Source organism: Protopterus annectens, chromosome 1.part1, assembly GCF_019279795.1.
Source record: "Protopterus annectens isolate FY-2018-M chromosome 1.part1, PAN1.0, whole genome shotgun sequence".
In the NCBI taxonomy this organism is placed as follows: Eukaryota; Metazoa; Chordata; order Ceratodontiformes; family Protopteridae; genus Protopterus; species Protopterus annectens.
Window position 1 is genome coordinate 32,887,642 of NC_056726.1, and position 18,596 is coordinate 32,906,237.

The window sequence follows — 18,596 nt, forward strand, 5'->3', positions numbered from 1 at the left end:
TGTGTCGGCATGTGCAACTAACAAAATATTGGTGCTCCATGAGTTTGCAGTGGTAACAGCAGGACACTCATGTATGCTTTTCTGTCTAGACAGACGCATACACCCATAAATCAGTTGACTGCAGTGAGATTACAACTCCTGGTTTGACGTTTGAGAGCCCGGATGTTGGATTCTCCACGGTGCTCTTCACCTGTAAAACAAATTTTTGCCTTGGATACTTCAAATCATTCCAATTATGGGTGCCTGCAGCGCTGGGTGAATTTATACCCTTTAAGTCACTTGTGGATATTGACCTTTTCGTGCCTGTGGTTGCCAGTTTCCGTTATCTTGTTTCTTGGTTTTCTTGGACACTACCTTTCACTTGGTTACAGATTACAACTCCTAACTATCTAAGAACACAGACTAGAGAACTCAAAACTTTATGCAAGCTCCACTGCACAAGTCTATTTTTTTGCAAGGCTGCAGGACAACTTATAGTGGATGACATCAACAGTGGATGTTGCAGATAAGATGTTGGGAGGCCTGCATGAAATGGGTGTGTAGGCATGTCCTGCTGTGAAAATAATGGTACTCTATGGGATTGCAGTGCTGACTGCAGAATACACTATTATGCTCTACTGACTAGGCAGACACACACATCCACACACCAGTTGATTGCAGTGAAATTAGAACTCCTACTTACCTAAATGCATGGTCTAGAGAACTCAGTACTTTACAGATGCTCCACAGCATAAGTCTGACTTTTACAAGGTTGCAGATCAACTTATAGTGTATGACATCAACAGTGGCTGTTGGAGAGAAGATGCTGGGAGGCCTGCATGGAATGTATAGCTAGTCATGTATAACTGTTAAGATATTACATTTCTGCATGTTACCAGATTGATGAGTGTGCAGTGTGTAGTATTTGGTGTTGTGTTTCCAATGTGTAGGCATACTTTAAGAGATACCTTTACAAAGTATATGCACACAGATGTCCACATTACTACAAGTGTTGGAAAATCTGAATGTGTATTGTCCTTATAAACATGAGCATGGTATATAAGAAATCATTTGTTATGTATTACTGTAGTATAGTTGATATATTTGTGGACAAGTACTGAGGGACCAAGGCTGTAGTGCATGGGGGAGGTAAAAGATGGCTGCAATGTAAATATGTATTTTTTTAAAATAGTGCCTTCCTATTGTTTGTATTTTCACATGCAGTTTCATGTCATAAAGAGTAAATGAACAGTAAACAAAAGTAATACATGCTATTATCCACTTTGCATAGCGCACTACCAAGCAGTGGGTGTGCAGGATGGATGGCAAAGTGTTTGTGCATAGTTTCATAGTAGTTTCATAGTATAGTACTAGGCTATCTGCCCTGGGGCATTTGTAAGCCTAGCCATAGTGATGTGGCTTTTGCCACCCCATGAAATGGTACAAAAAATGTACAGAATAAATTTAGAATACTGTGCCTCTGTCTAGTAGTGACACAATGAAGGTCCCCTTATATAATAGAATTAGTTTACTGTGCCCCTGTCTAGCAGTGAAACAGATGTGACCCCTGGGGTAAACTTACGATCTCCCATCCACTCATCAAGATTTCTCTTGAAAAGAGTCAATGTGGGGCTCTGCCTAATATGAACTGGGATCTTGTTGCAAAGCATGGGAAGCCTCTGGGTTATGAATCTATCCCTCCAGCATGTCCTAGTCATACTTGTGCTGAGGTTTAAGTCTTTAGCTCTCATGGTCCTGATGGATTTGGATTTTTTGAGATGGAGCATGTCCATCAGATCCTGATTGGACATGGCCTTGTACTTCAGGCAGAGATCACCTCTGAGCAGGCAGTATGCTACTGAATAGAGCTGAAGTTTCTTTAGTCTGGCAGAATAAGACATATGTTGGAGACCCTTGATCCTCTTGGTGAGGTACTTTTGTGGTCTCTCCAGCTGTTGCAAATGCTGGGTGAGGTACATACCAAATGGGGCATTGTACTCAATCATGGGTCTGATGAGGGAGGAATATAGGGGTACAATGACATCCTTGGATCTGGATGTGAATCCCTTCATGATGAGGTGTGCAAGGTAGAATGTTTTTCTAACCACTTTGGCAATGTGGGTGTCAAATGAGAGGTCGCTGTCGACTTGGGTCCCTAGGTCTCTGATTACTTTTTCTGTACTCAGTGGGTTGCTGATAATTTGTGGGTACTTTGTTTTTCCCAGAGGGGATGACTATACATTTTTTGGCATTTAGTTTAAGGCCGTGACTCCGGCACCAGTTGTCCGTTTCTGTGAGGCCTTTTTGTAGGATCTGTGTGTCCGCTGGTGTATCGACTATGGCGCCTAGTTTGCAGTCATCTGCGAACATTGTCAGCCACAGCCCTCCCATGTTTGCTTTAACATCTGAGAAATAAATGCCGAACAAGAGGGGTCCCAGGACAGATCCCTGTAGGACACCACTTGTGACAGGCTTTGAGTCTGACATTGCTCCAGTGATTTTAACTTTATGGGTTCTGTCCTTTAGCCAGTTTGCAACCCATCTAGTGACATAAAAGTTTACTTTTAAGCTGTTGAGCTTATCTATGATGCCTGAGTGGGGTATTGTGTCGAAGGCCTTAGCCAAGCCCAGGTATGCTGTATGGACTGCTTTGCCCTCATCAATGGCTCTAGTGACTGTTTCGAAAAAGTCAACCAGGTTCAAAAGGCAGGATCTGCCCTTTACAAAGCCAAACTGGGTGGGGTCAAGTGTCTGTAGGTCCCCTATGTCTCTGTTTATGAGTTCCATAATGATTCTTTCCATAGCTTTGCAGACCAGGCTGGTTTAGCTTATGGGGCGGTAGTTTCCAGGGTCTGTAAAGGCACCCCACTTGTGGAGTGGGACCACTGTTGCTGTACGCCAGTGTTCAGGTACATATCCCAAAGTAAGGCTAAGGTTAAATAGCATTTTTATGTGTGGGTTTAGCTCCTCTTGGAGTTCACGTAACACGCAACCCGGGATACTGTCAGGTCCCATTGATGCTGTGTTTTTAGCTTTGTTTAGGGCGGTTCTCACTTGGACATCTCAGATGACAGGGAGATTACATTCAGCTGGGATAGGTATTTCTTCTTTTGAGGGTGAGGGAGGGGAGAAATTTGCACTGAACCTGTCAGCCAGAATGTTGGCAATATCTGTGGGTTCAGTGTATTTTTTGTTGTTGTGAACCAACTCTGAGCATATCTGAGGGTTTCCGCCCAGGTTTCTAACATAGCTGAAGAAGGCTTTGTGGTTATCTTTAGTGTCCTTAGTGATTTTTCTTTCAAAGTTGGCCTTGGATGTTTTTATGAGAGAATGTAGTTTTCTGCTAATGTTGATCAGAGATGTCTTCCCTTCATGGGATTTTGCTCTGACGTGCAGTAGCTTCCTTCTTTTGTTATACAATTTGTTTATGGCTGAGGTCCACCAGACAGGACACTTGCCTTTGGTGGAGAGGGACTTGGATTTATTTGGGATTGCATGATCCATGCATTCTTGGAGATGTCCATAGAAAGCATTTGTGAAGGATTCGGCATTGTGGGATGTGGTATCCACTGGCACAGTGGGCTTAAAGGATACAATCTCAGTCTTAAGAAGAGTGAAGCTTGCTTTTGAGAAGTTTTTCACTGTGGTCTTTTGTGCTGGGGGTAGAGGTGGGATATGTATATCCAGAGTGATTAGTTTGTGGTCAGATCTCTCTTGTGAGGGGTATACTTACGGTGTGGAGCATTTTGTCGCCATGTTTGTGATGATCAGGTCTAGTATATTATCTCCCCTAGTGGGAGAGGTGACCAGTTGTTCCAGTGCATTTGAATTTATGAATTCCAGGAACCTTTGGGCTAGGGTATTAGGGCTAGAATAATGTACCCAATCTATGTTTGGGTAGTTGAAGTCTCCCAGTATGATGGTATTTTGTGATACATTCATATCCTCCAATGTCTTCAGGAAGGCTGAGTGGGGTTCTTGAGCTTGGGAGGGTAGTCTGTAACATGCTACCAGTTGTATAGCAGTTTTGCCCATGGTCAGTTGCACCTGTATGGTCTCTGATGCTTCATGTGTTGCCACTAACCTGGAGGTGTGGGTGTCCTTGATGAATATGGACACTCCCCCTCCCTTTGTGGTTCGGCCTGGGTTTTGGGGCAGAAAAGCATGATACGAGGTATAGCCTGGTAGCGCTGGGGTGCTCTCAGGAGCCTTGAACCAGGTTTCAGTTACTGCACAGACGTCGATGTTCTCCATGCTGAGGAGTGCATCAAGTGCCTGCATCTTGAGATTTAGACTTCTGGCATTGAGCAGCATTACCCTTAGTTTTTTCCATTTTTGTTTTCTAAGGAGGTGGGTTTGTCTTTTGAGCCTTGCCTAAAAAAGGCACTATGGGGGTGGCAAGTGCCTTAGCCAATATCCTGAAGCTCAGTGGTGACAGGTGTAAGCCATCCCTTGCAAAGCAGCGTGGCTTGTCCAACATGTCATCCCAGGCAGACAGACATTGGATCCCCTTAGAATGACACCAGTACTTGAGTCAATTATTAAAGCTGATCATCTTGTCTTTGTATTGTGGTATCATTCTTGGTGAGGGCAAGATGCTGCTCAGGGTCAGGGTCATACCAGCCTGGGCTACATAATCGGAGAGCTCCTCTATGTCTCTTTTCATGTAGTCCAGGGAGGTACATCTCAGGTCATTCACACCAGCATGGACAATGACGGAGTCATATTTGTACTTGCTTTGGAGTGACTTGAGTGCATGTGTTATGTGGCGGATCCTAGCTCCCGATAGACAACTCACAGTCACCCTCTCCTTGTTCAGCCTGGTCAGCGGGACATCAGTGTGTCTGACTATATAGTCACCTATTACTAGTGTATCAGGCATGGTGTTTGGCCTTACGGGCTGTGATTGGTTGACACACTGATTTATTGAAGTATGTGTTGCATGTGTTTTGTTTTGAGGTGGTGGATTTTTGGATGTCTGCTTTGGGAGCCTCTGTTGTTTTGGTAAGTTTTTTATTAGAGCCTCCGAGTATGTCTTTGTGTTTTATGTGTTTGGTTTGCAGTTGTGGTAGGTCTATGTGGGACTGGGATTGTTGTGTGTGTGGTTACCATCTCCTACTGTCTGGTCATGCCAGCCCTGAGCTGAGAGAGTTCAGCCTCCAGTTTGGCTATATAGTTGCATCTCTCACATGTATTTGTGTTTGTTGGGAGGAGGAGAGGGTTGTCTGTGTACATGAGACAATTGTAGCATTGTCTCAAGATACCCAGATTGACCAGCTGAACTGGACAGGATGCCAGTAATCTACCACTCGACATGCTAGAACAGTATAAGGGAGTGCTGTACCTTTAAGGGAAGTGTATATTCATAGGGGTGGTAAGTAGATGTAGTGCTTTACTTAGTACGAGAGTGCTTACTTAGTAGAGAAGTATTGAGAACAACTGCTAGGCTTATAATATAGTGAGTAGTCTGATTATACTAATAGTAGAGCTTCCTTAAGGGAAAATTTGAAGAGCAGATCTGTCAGAGCCAGAAGAAGTTTAACCTTGTTTAACCAGTGCTGCGCTATGCGCACAACCGCACAAAGCCATGCAAACGTGGATTTTAAACAGTGAACTACAAAAGAGCTAGAAATGGTCCAAAACAACCAATTACTATAGCTTCTTGTGCTGAGGTCACTTCCTACAGGGACAGGTAGGCTGCTCAAGGCTCCCCACTCCCACTGGTGAGCAAAGAAACTTCCTTCTATCCAAGTAAGGTAATGGACAACACAAGAACTACACCACAGCCCAGAATAGAGCAATGCTTGTAAACTGGTCTAAACTAGTCGAGGAGAGGCGGGAAAACAAGGATTATTTTTTTGTTTTTTTGATAGAAACACACAGAAAATGCAGAAACAGTGCTAAATCAGTTACACAGGCTAGCACACTTTAGTGGGCAGCCTCAACAGTTAAATTAAACAAACAAACAACAAACTTTTGATCAAATTTGACTAAAATGTAACTTTAAGTGCAGATTTTAAAATAATGCAGCAAACAGTTAAAAAACAGTTCAAGCTAGTTCAGGATAAGCTACAGAAGCTATTCCAAGTGAAAAAAAGCAAAGATACTTAAATCCAGAAAGTAGTCGCTTTTCTGAGTTCCCTATTGCTAGGACCACTCTGCAGGACCACGAGGGGCTTGTTTGAGCAGTATAGCCAGAAAAAAACACCCAGAGGTGGATTTTAAACAGTGAACTACAAAAGAGCTAGAAATGGTCCAAAACAACCAATTACTACAGCTTCTTGTGATGAGGTCACTTTCTACAGGAACAGGTAGGCTGCTCAAGGCTCCCCACTCCCACTGGTGAGCAAAGAAACTTCCCTCTATCCAAGTAAGGTAATGGACAACACAGGAACTACACCACAGCCCAGAATACAGCAATGCCTGTAAACTGGTCTGGCCTGTTTGTTCGTAGTTAAGCGGTGAACAAACATGAAACTCATTGACAAAATACTGAGACTTCTGAGCACTTAGAGTAAGGAACACAACTTTGGCTTAGCTGACTTAGTGGCAGTAGGTGTAAATGCATTGGCACATTTCTTTTGGAGCCTTGATGATACAGGGTTCGAGTAAAAGTGGATGTAATAGCTTTAAAAAAGTACTGATAATGCAATTAAATAATTATTTATACTACATTCACTCTGTTTTAGTGTGTGTTACCTGAGTACAGCATGTTTAAATGGCATTGAGCTAAGGGAACTGTACCAAATAAAAGCCATTCACCGTCACTTGGCATTGGTGGGTGATGCCAAACTCTGCACAAATACAGAGGTCAAAACATGAAGGAGTCATTGTTTTTTTTTTTTTTTTTGACTTGTGTGTTGTGTGTGATTCTGTTTCTTAACCAGATTAAATATGTTAAAATGGGGTGTATAGAAAAGTGGTGAAATGGGGCAAGAAGGGGGAAGACAAAGGGAAAGCAATATAAGAATGTGCAGGAGGGAAGTAGGATAGAACCATAGCTATCCACTTCTCCAACAGTGTAACATGAAAATATGGCACAGAATATTAGCTGAATTTCAACTGTCACCTCAACAAAAAGGGATGAAAACAATGCAATTATGTTATACAGCCAACTGGACTGACTCAAGTGTGTAAAGAAGACATATGAGCAAAGTGGAGGGATGTATGGGACAATACATTTTTTTTGTTGGGACAGGTACCCTTTTTCTTTTTCTAACTTCAGTAAGAGAGGAATGTTGGGGAAGGGGCATACATATTTCTGGGTCAGGGACATAACATAGGTGAGGAAGCAGATGCAAAGAGGACAAACAAGAAGAGAAACAGAGATGGTGAGGGACACAAAAGGTTGGGGGACACCATTATTGGGGTAAAGGAGGGGACAACAGAAGCTCATGCCCATCAAACATGAGGACAGTGAGAATCTGGTCCTCACCCACAGGACTGTCATCACTGTCCCCTTACTCTGCTGGCTGTTGGAGTGCTTGATGTCTCCTCTGCCTCCAGACCATGTGGGAGAGCAGCCTCTCCATCTGGGATAGGCGTGCACCAATGGTGCTGTGCATGACCCTATGCACCAACCCTGACATCTCCTGGTGGGTGATAAAATCTCCTCCGCCAGTACTCCTAGAGGGTACCACAGCACCATCTTCCAGGGTAGTGCTACCTGAAGGGGAAGGTAATGCAACGGCAGCTTAGGCAGTACAGCCAGGTTGGATCCCAGATGTGCTGGGTGTCGATGATGGAGCCAGTGGAGCGGAGGCAGGATGAACCAGTGGGGGTGTCCTTCCTTCTTGTGCTGTAAAGCATTTTGTGATTGGTTACAGATGGATGACATGGAAACATTTTGATGACACATAGAAAATAAGGAGCTAAGGGTTGGGGTGAGAGAAAAAAACAGATAAAATTAGTACCACCATATGTGGCATACAATACATTGTTACAATAATACATCTATTTTAACTGGAAGTTTACATTTAAGTATACTTTCTAACAAGTGAAACTGTAATTACAGATTGCTCAAAGTAGTCTTTGCAATGTGCAGATATTGTAAATATGCTTGGTCCAATTATATAGATTAAAGATAACAGCAGATTTGTGCCACTTCCATAGAATTTAATTTATGTAATATTTTTAAAGGGTAAAATAAACCAAACTGCAGTAGTGCAAAGGAGAAATTTAATAAAACACACATATCAAATAAAACAAAAATCATACAAGATGAGTGCTTTCGTACCCATGAAGGTACTTCAGCTCTACATTAAAATAGCATTCACACCCATTCTAGGTCCTATTTACACTCTGATATAGAGTCTAATAATAAGACTAAGAATTCATTGAGTAGGACAAGAATGTGACTTACATTCTTTAACAATTCATCTGTAATTTGTGATATTGTTAAAAAACATTGAAGAGTGCTACAGTCTGATATCAAATGTAGAGAGATATTAGGTGAAGCACCACAGTTTACTTTTAAGAATCAGAGATCTCTGAAGAGAATGCTCTGTTACAAATCTACTAATTCAGTTGAAAATGGGGCTAGTTGTCTGGCTACTGGTAAATTGGGGACTCTTCCTTACCATCACTGTACCATGAGTTTTTTGTTAATAGTGATGATATGTTTGTTCACCCAGTGACTGAGCGTGTCTATGAGCTCAAGGTCTGTGCAGATTGTGGCACTGAAAATATAGTGTATTTGGCCTCTTGTGAACCATGTAAAATGGCCTATGTAGAAAAAACAAACAGATGCTTGAGGGACCGGATACGTGAACATTTATACAGTTTACAGAGAAATGATAATAAGAATGCCCTTGCTAAACATGTAGCCTTAGCAGGGAACAGTCATCATTTTAAATTTTTAGTTTTGGAGGTTTGTCAGTCTAATGCCAGAGAAGGGGATATAGTAACTAGAACTGAATGTCAGGAAATAAAATGGATGCTGCTTTTACAAGCTACAGATAGTAAGGGGTTAAATAAGTTTATTCCCCTGAAACCTATTTTAAAGTCACTTGATTTACAGCATTAATTGTTAACACTATTTAAGATGTGAGTGCTATTTTAATGTAGATCTGATGAAGTACCTTGATGAGTACGAAAGCGCTCACCTTTTATGATTTTTTGTTTTATTTGATATGTTTGTTTTTATTAAATTTGTCCTTTGCACTACTGCAGTTTGGTTTATTTTTATCTTGGTATACTTCTACAACCAGACTGTGCTCCACAATTTCATTTTTGCTTCTAATAATTTTAAAGGATTGCACAATTTTATACTTGTTACTTGTGGCATTTGAGCCTATAATGTCTGAATACAGTCTTACACTTGACTCCTACATTTAGTTTGTGCTAAAGACTGAAGCACGCACTCTTGCTTTTGCAATTAGCATATGCGTGCATACTTTGTTACAACTGTATAGAAAAGAAAAAACAAATTTTCATTTAAAAGTCATAATAAAATACTTCTCTTGTGCTGCATAAATACCCTTTGCTTCCCTCAGTCTCTCTAGACGATCAGCATGGGCCTCCCTATTCGCAGTGAGTTCTGCATTAGCTGTGTAAACAAAAGAGCACAGAAGAGCATTATGCATACCAGTCTTGCCTATATTTATTTTCTATTATAAATTCTCTTTAGTAGTATATTTACTCAACTATGGGATGTTGCTAGTTCTACATTCATCCAGCCACTGGTTGAGTGTATCCCTCTTGCGCCTTTTTATGTCATTAAAGTGGTGCTTATAGTGTTCTTCAGTGCATGTAATGCCAGTCTCACTGAATACTGCCTTGGCCAGACTATCCCAAGTCTCAGACTTGTACTGGGAGCTGGTGTAGTCCCTCTGGAATAGCCTTTGGCTGTGGTGCTTTACAAGGAATCCAGTAAGGATTCTGGACTCCTGAACACCCCACCACTGTGCCTTAAATGGGGTACCTTCCCTTCTACAATCAGACATGTCTAAACAGAAAGTACAGCAATAGATAATAATGATTTTCTGCCAATATGTTATCACTTTTTACTGGTAGTGTGCAAATCTGAAAAATGACGCCAACTGCATTTCCACAGTGTTAGTTGACTGCAACAGTGTCAAATAATAAAAAGCAGTTTTGGAAACTAGAAGTTTAACATGACCTTTGATATTAGTTTGAGCGATGTTTGTTGCTGCAACTTTTAAGTGATTTAACTTTGTAGACATGCACTGGGGGCAAAAAATTCATGATCTGACTCATGTTTGGTTTGACTTTATACACTGAATTAAATTTATTTTTACAGTGTTGGATTCAAACCTATGCATAAGAGACAAATATGTTCTTCCACAGTGGTGATTTTCCATCTTTACCACAGAAGAAGTGCTTCTCATATATAGTCATGACTTATTTATAAATACAGATAACAGAGTGAGGTGTTAACCATGCATATGTGTGATCTGACAAGGTCCTTGTTAATACATTCATTTGTGTATGTGTCTTATTGAAGTGTGAAGGCCATACAAGTTGAGATAGAAGTAACATCTAGAAACATAGCAGACAGTATACTCTCAGTCACACATCTGAACCTTCAAAACATGGTAAGGGTGTCTTATCTCTCATACATATAATTCATTGGGTTGGGAGGGTGGCCTAATGTTTAAGGTGTTTGCCTTACAAACACAAGGTGCAGGGTTTGAGTCTCACAAGGAATAATTGGCTAGGCTTAAAATGGCTCACAAGGGCAGTTAGCTTAGTACTAATCTATGAACCTATGAACCTATATGAGCTCCACTGCTATGCATAACTATTATTTATAATTACATATAAATTGTTCTAAGTGATATTGAATATAATGTGGAATGGGACAGCAGTAAAAATGCCTGGAATTTCCTATATTTTTATTTATTTTACATTTTTATTTATTTTATTTATTTTTATTTAACATTTTTTGACCGGGAAAGTCCGACTAGGTTCCACAGACCCTGTTTTCAGTGGAGGCCCGAGGAGAAATGCTCTAGAACCCAGGACCATGTGTATGGCAGCCCTACACTTAAACCTGTTGCCACAGGAATACTGAAATAATACTTGGATACTTTCCTGTTTATTACTATAAACTGAACTGTAACAACATTAAAAATATCTTGCACACCCTGTATTAGAACCCAGGACCATCTGTATTATAGCTCAAAACTTACACCTGGTGCCACAAGAATAGTTCCCTATTCATTATTAACTTCTGTGTGTTAACCACTGCACAACATCACTTAGTGTATCTGCACGGTGCCCAGGGCACTTAATACAATCTATCCATTTTGAAATTGTCTACTATATGTTTCTTCTCTGCAGGTGTTCTATGACTGCAGGTGTTGGGAAAGCTTGCTAACTGCCACTTAACGTCGCTTAGCAGTGTTGGGCGATGAAAAGCAAAAAATACAACATAGTATAATTTTTAACATTTAGAATGTCTACATCCTGTCTGCAGGAGTATGTCTGCTCCCTGTGTGGGCCACCAGTCCAGGTTTGCATGATGGCAAGTGTCACGCAAACACGATCAGAAAAGCTAAACTTGTTTTAGCCTTATGATCAGTGTTTATTAGCGACCATCCTTAAAAGACAAAGTGGGACTTGAACCCCAATGTATAGGTAGTATATGCTATGTGGATCAACATGTTTTTCAGATAAGCTATACACACAGGTGATTCAAAGGTGTAATTGATGTATTTATTATCAAAGAAGTACATTACATGATATTTATTGTGTTTATCTGTTTCCCGTTTTTGCACTAAGCTGTGCACCATGCAAATACTGGCATTTAAAAAATATATATAAAATAAAAAACCCAACAAATTATATGTTACTGCACATGAAAGATTTTTACTGAAGTCTGCATTTGAATTCTCAAACCAATTAAACTTCAAAATACAGTGTAAGGGTGTCTTGTCCCTCTTTGACATAGAAACAGCTTTGTAGCAGAGAATAAAAATAATCGTGTGTACAAGCAATTCAAAAATCATCCACTCTATCAGCAAAACATATTGCACTTCTGATTTATTTGTACATGTATTAATTTCAGATGTAGTGCAATAAGTGATCACACAACCATTTTTGACTACTGTTTGCAGAAATGCAGCTCTGAGTTACCTCTGTAGGTTATTCAATCTTCTCTTATCTGAGCAGTAATCTAAGACATGCCAGTGTGTAAAGTATTTTGAATCATTGTCCTTAACTTGTCAGAGAATATTAAATGTCAATAGTATATAGTTTTCAACCAATGCAGTGGAGGTTAAATGTCACTGAACAGAAACTGTGAAATGTGTACTGCTTACTTACTTTTAATACAGTGATACAATTCCTTCTACACGCTGTATGTCAAACCTGGCAGACACACTCACTGGAGGTTAGACAGTCTGAAGTGCTGTTGTGTTTTCCTTCTCCCTACTAGTGATCCTTCACAGATACAATCCATTAGCAACAAGCACTGAGGCAGTGAGTGCACTATGGCTACATCTGCTACATGCATCTAAGCTTTTGGGATTCAACAATTCTAATGAGCTCACACCTCATTTGCGTATACACTATGCTAACAACCCTGAATCTACACTATAAAAAGGTAACCATGTAGCTAGGGAACCTGAAGGTGAGGAGACTTATGTGGATAACACAGTTGATGATTGCTATTACTTTGGATTTATCTGCACAGAAGACTGCTGATCTTGATAAGATATGATTGCATTTTTCAGTAAGATGCTAGATATGCTCAGATGTCAAAAAATATTTTTACATATGCATTAGCAAATGGTATTTTAACTGTATGTACTTTTTAGAAGTGTACCGATGAGTATAGGCATTTTGGTCAGGGTATGTTACTTTCAAAGACGCACGGCCATATTAACTTTCCTTACAAGTGTTAAATGTTACAACTGTTTCTCTTTACACCTTTCTGTTGTTATTTCTGTGAAATGTAAATGTCCTATATTGTAAATGACACAGGGGCATTAACCTTCTTGGACAGCCCATGGACACCTCTAGGGGAGTACTGGCTAGAGGTACAGGTGGCAGGTCATTTGCATCAAAATGAATGTTGTCTGGTAAATGTGCACATGTTTTTGGGATAGTTTCTTTGATATCAGTTATAGCAATCCGCTGAAAGTTCCTAATTCCTTTGTTTGTTAGCAAAATGCTATCTGCTTGTTGTTTTGGGGGTGGGGGAGCCAAGTTCCATGTCTGTGTTGAAATACACTTTGTACAGAGGTTTGCTTTGCTATTGATACTCTTCTAGTTTGGGATCCAACCTTGTTTTGTGCCTGACTGTGATATGTTAAAACCAAATAAATCTTTTTTTAAAATATTTGAATATATATGGATTTTTTTCTCCAGTGGGTAATATTGAAAAATACTTACTTATGTGTTATATCTAAGCAGGAATTTTATTTATGTGTATTATCCTTTACTCTGTTTTATGTCACATAGGACTATGGCACCTAAGCACCCCAATCCCTGCAACCCCCTTAGTGGCCCTGAAAGTGATGCAATTCTATAAGCCTTTAGGAGAAGTGTTGGCTTTCTGGTTGAGAGAGGTTGTGGGGATATGTCCGGAAGAATGCAAATTTGGTAGCAGACAGTGGAAGATGTGAATGCTGTTGGGGGCCACAGCAGGACATATGATCAGGTGTGTCATACGGCCACTACCATGATTTCATCTGCCTGTTTGTCTTTCTTTCTCACATGACTCACTTACCTTTTGTGTCAGCCTTGGCTTCCTGCACCACTCCCACCCACAACACCCTGTGCAAGTGATGATAACTGTGCCATATTTTTGTTTTCTATCTTTTGGATTCAGGGATACATAAGCTTTGTGAATGATGCTCAGGGTGCGTAGCTGACTTAGTGCTTAGATTATTTGTGTTTTTGATACTGCTTTACTAATTGTACTGTTTTCTTACAGGTTTTTGTAATGTAGACATGCCTCCCACACTTTTACAGCAAAAAAGTGGACCAAGCCTTAAACAAAAGTGGGACAAAGGCTGAAAAATAAGGAGACTTGTTAAATATTTTGGTCTTACAAAGTTAGAAACAGCTGATGCAATACATTTTTGCATCAGTATTTTTAGAATTTTGAAGTCAAAAACTGAAATGTGTGTCATTATTTCCAACTTCTCTCCTTCATGATTTGCCAGTGCAAAAATATAAGGCCAAACCGAGGACATTCAGTGACCATCACTACTTTTAAGAGGTATGAATGTGTGAATCTTTGATACCTGAGGCCTATTAATTGATAGAGGCCACAGGTATTCACATAAGTCACTGCTGTCACTTTTTGAAGTCATTACTGTAAAAATCAATCACTTTTTACTTACTTACATTACCAAGTAACAATATTCATGGCTATGCCATTCTTTTGTATTATTACATATTTTTTGTTCTATTCCAGGTTCATCACTTACCTTGTAAATGCAACAGTTGCACCAGTTTTAGTTCAGGGCTGACTCTGTCTGATGCTAGGAGTACACAGCCATTACACAGGTAGGAAAAGGTTGTGAGCATTGCCTAGCATCAATGTTACTATATGTATGTGCATAGGATGAAGGTTATAGACCTTTAGGTGATGAGTGAGTGTGCCATTCGTTGTCTGTTAGCCAGTGTGAGGGCATATTGAGAACACTTACATCTGACTATACCCACAGCAGCTGCTGGTTCCCCCTCTGACTTCTCACCTATATGTGGTTGTGGTGACCTTGCATAGGCTGGTGGGCTATATGCCCATTCCTCTTGTTGAGCCTGCTGAAGTTGTTTTCTCAGGATGATGTTGTGAAGCATGACACAGACAGTGACAATTTCAATACATGTACGTGGATTGTACTGCAGGGCTCCCCCAGATGTATCTATTACTTCAACAGCCTAAAATAACACTCCATGACATTTCTGGTTTGACCATGTACCCGGTTGGGGTGTTCTTCAGTGGGTGTGTGTGCATTTCTGATGGGTGTTATCAGCCACAGTTCCAGCAGGTAACCTGCATCTCCCAGTAAAAGACCCTGTGGGATTTCACCCCTAGTAAACATCTGATACAGTTGGGTGTTGTGCCAAACTGTCCTGGATGCTAGCATGAATTCATGAAATAAAATCAGGAATCACAAATGACAACTATAAACGTACAAAAACAAATAAAACCCACTCAAAAAGCAGGGCTAATCCAAAAAAAGTAAAATAAAATAAAACGTCCTTATTAAAGTCAGATTTAGTGCTTTTGTCTGTCTGTAACTTAGACTTCCTCAGAATTTGAAAACTTTTACTTAACCTACAACTTAAACCCAACTCTACCCTACCCTTAAAAAAATATTTGAATGAGTTTGAAAGCAAGTTACTGAAATATAGGAAGTTACAGTGGGAAAATGGCTATTTTTTGAGTGTCCTAAACATAAATTGGTGGCAAAGGACTTAAAAGTTTGAGATATCCTAGTGGTTTTATTTCCAACTCACCCATGCATAAGGAATTTATTGACCTTTTGATCGGCATAGTTGTGAGCTGATAGAACTCCTTATTAAGCACAACTAGGTGTCTACTAAGAATCTAATGAAGGACATTTTTGAACTTGAATAGACCATTATTAAAGATTTACTGTTTGAGAGCTATTTGGAAAAGTATAAAAAGATTTTTTGATATTAACAACATTTCCTTAGATATTAAGGCTTGAAAAGAAAAAAAAAGTTGGAAAGGGATAAGTTAAACTATCAGAAAGGGTTTGCTTATTCATTACCTAGCAACAAGATTTCCAATACATCTGGTGGTAACACGCTTAAAGGTTCAGTCCTAAACCTGCATTCATCTGACAGGAATGATCAGCCTTTAGCACAGGCCCCTTTAAGGCATTCTTAAAGAATGAGGAACAGGAAGAACTTTCAGGGCTCAGAGCAGCATTCTGTGAAGGGGAAGCAAACAACTCTGTTTCAGCATGGTGTAGCTATGAGACAGCAACACAGGTACAGGAACTGAATTAATTTGAACAGGGAACGTGTTATCACCAATATTAGTGGCAATTTTAACATTTACAACTATGCCACCAACAAATATGGTTTGGAACTGTGCGATCTGTTGAGTGAAGGTTTTTCATTCATTCCTACCTCGGGTCTGGATTGATTCCATTATTATCGACTTAAAGTTGCTTTTAAGAAAACTGAATTTTAAGATTATTTTTCATGAATGAAACATGTCTATTACACCACTCACTTGTTCCATTTGAGAAGTTGTGTGAATGGGATTTTCCAGCTTTGGCCAATGGCAAATATGGTTCACACCAACATAATTTAAACAGGTCAGAATTTCAACTGTTTAAAAGTTTATGCAATGATAGAGAAGTGAGGATGATGAAACCTGATAATGGTGGGGGGTTGTTATTATGCCTAAGGTTGACTACTGTAACAAAATGAATGAGATGTTATTTGACAATGAATTGTATGAAGAATCCTCTTTAAACGTTGTGAACATTTCTTATGCTTACATTGATTTTTTTACTTAAAGATATGTTTGACCAGGGTGCAATTTCTTATGAGTTATGGATTATTCTGAAGTGTAAATTTCCAATGGTGCCATCTATCTTTGGAATTCCAAAGATACACAAATGTGTCAAGGACCCTCCTTTGAGACTCATTGTTAATACATACAACTCTAAGATACACCCCCTTCCAGATACATTGATTTTCACCTTAAAAAGGTCTTGGAGTCTTTTGATCATTTGTGCAAAGACTCCTGGGGTTTTTTAGGTAAACTTAGGTGTTTAAACTTCTCTGAAGAAGTGTCATTTCTAACGGTAGATGTTGTTAATCTTTTTAATGTTATTCCCCATGATGTTGGCATTGAAAGGTTCCAAGAAATTTTAACTACCTCTACAGATTTGTCTAATGTCAAGGTTTATGTTTTAACAACTTTTATGGAAGATATACTAAAAAATAACTTTGTTTTCTCGACAGCAAATATTTTCTTCCAAAAAGGGGATTAGCAACGGGGTCAGCATGAGCTCCTATTTTTTCTAACATCATAATGTTGCAATGGGGAAAAAAGTTTTTGTTTAACACTTTTTGCCCACCCAATTGTGACATACATGTCCATTTTTTGGATGATATTTTTATTGTTTGCAAAAATCATTTTGATTAAATTTTGAACTTCATGGAGTACTTCAACAACTCTACTTATTTTTTAGTATTTACCTTTAATGTGAACAAATTTAATATTAATTATTTGGATGTGGAATTGAGTAAAGACTGTGTGCATAAAAAGTATGTCAGTAACATTTATAGGAAACCTACATATTCCAATAGCTTATTACTAGATGGCACCCATTTCAACAAAAATGGGGCCTTTTTAAAGGGTGGTATGTTAAACGCACACAGATGGTATCTGTGGACAAAACCTTTTTGGAAGAACCCACTAAATTGGAGGGTATGTTATGTGCCAGAGGGTATCCCACGGATTTGGTAAGCAATATTTTCTCTGAAGTTACGAACATGAGAAGAGGGGGTATATTTTATCAACTTCTCAGATCTGATTATTGTCATAATGAAAACCAAGGCACAACACAATGTGGATGATTTTGGACATGCATTTGCCACAACTTATACTTGAATATGGTGACATTATTAACATCTTGAAAAGAAATTGGAATATTTTTTCATCCTTTGAAGGGGTTCTTGATAGAATTGGTGGTCAACCAAAAGTTGTATTCAGAAAAGAGAGGTCTATTAAGAACTATGTGGAGCACAATTGGGATAATCTTGGTACCCCTAGTCACAAAAATGTGGGACTTTTAAATGTGGCACCTGTTCCCAATACAGGTTTATACTGGCTAAGGACATGTTGATTGTTAACAAGAGAGAGGTTAGGACCTCTTTTCATTGCACGTGTAATTCACCTGGCATGGTTTACATTGCTCTATGCCAAGAATGCCCTTGCTTTTATGTGGGTAAGACATAAGACTAAAGACACAGCGATAGTTTAGAGAGAGGATTCATGAGCATATATACAATATTAAACACAAAAATACTAAACTAAATATGTTTCAGGATTTTCTGCACACTGTCTTTTATTTTTTGGGGTTGACATGATTATAAAAAAAAAAAACGGGGAACTTGGGTTGATTACACTGAGCTCAGGGAATTAATGTGGCAAATTAGATTAAATGCCCATATTTGCCCTGGTTTAAATGATCAATTATCCATTTCTAGTCTTTTGAAGTTGAAATCTTATGTTATTTAATGCATTATTTATTTTTAAAGTTTGACTAAGTTATGCATCATGTTTGTTTAATATGCTTACGCAAGCTGTTTATTTAATTTGAGTTTTGTAGAATGAACTGTGAATATTGCTTGAGTTTAATTAAATATGTTTTAGTTGCAGTCTTTGGTTGTGAACACATCATGCGATTAGGTGCTGGGAGATTTAAGTTGTATGTTAATTAAAAGTTTTCAGATTCTGAGGAAGTCTAGGTTATAGGCAGACGAGTGTTAAATCTGAGTTTAATAAAGATGTTTTATTTTATTTTACTTTTTTCAGATTAGTCCTGTTTGTTTGAGTGGGTTTTGTTTGGTTTTATGCTAGCATGATTCCTGTAACATTATGCATGCTGTGGCAATTAATAGAGTGGAAACCCTTTCTATTTACACAG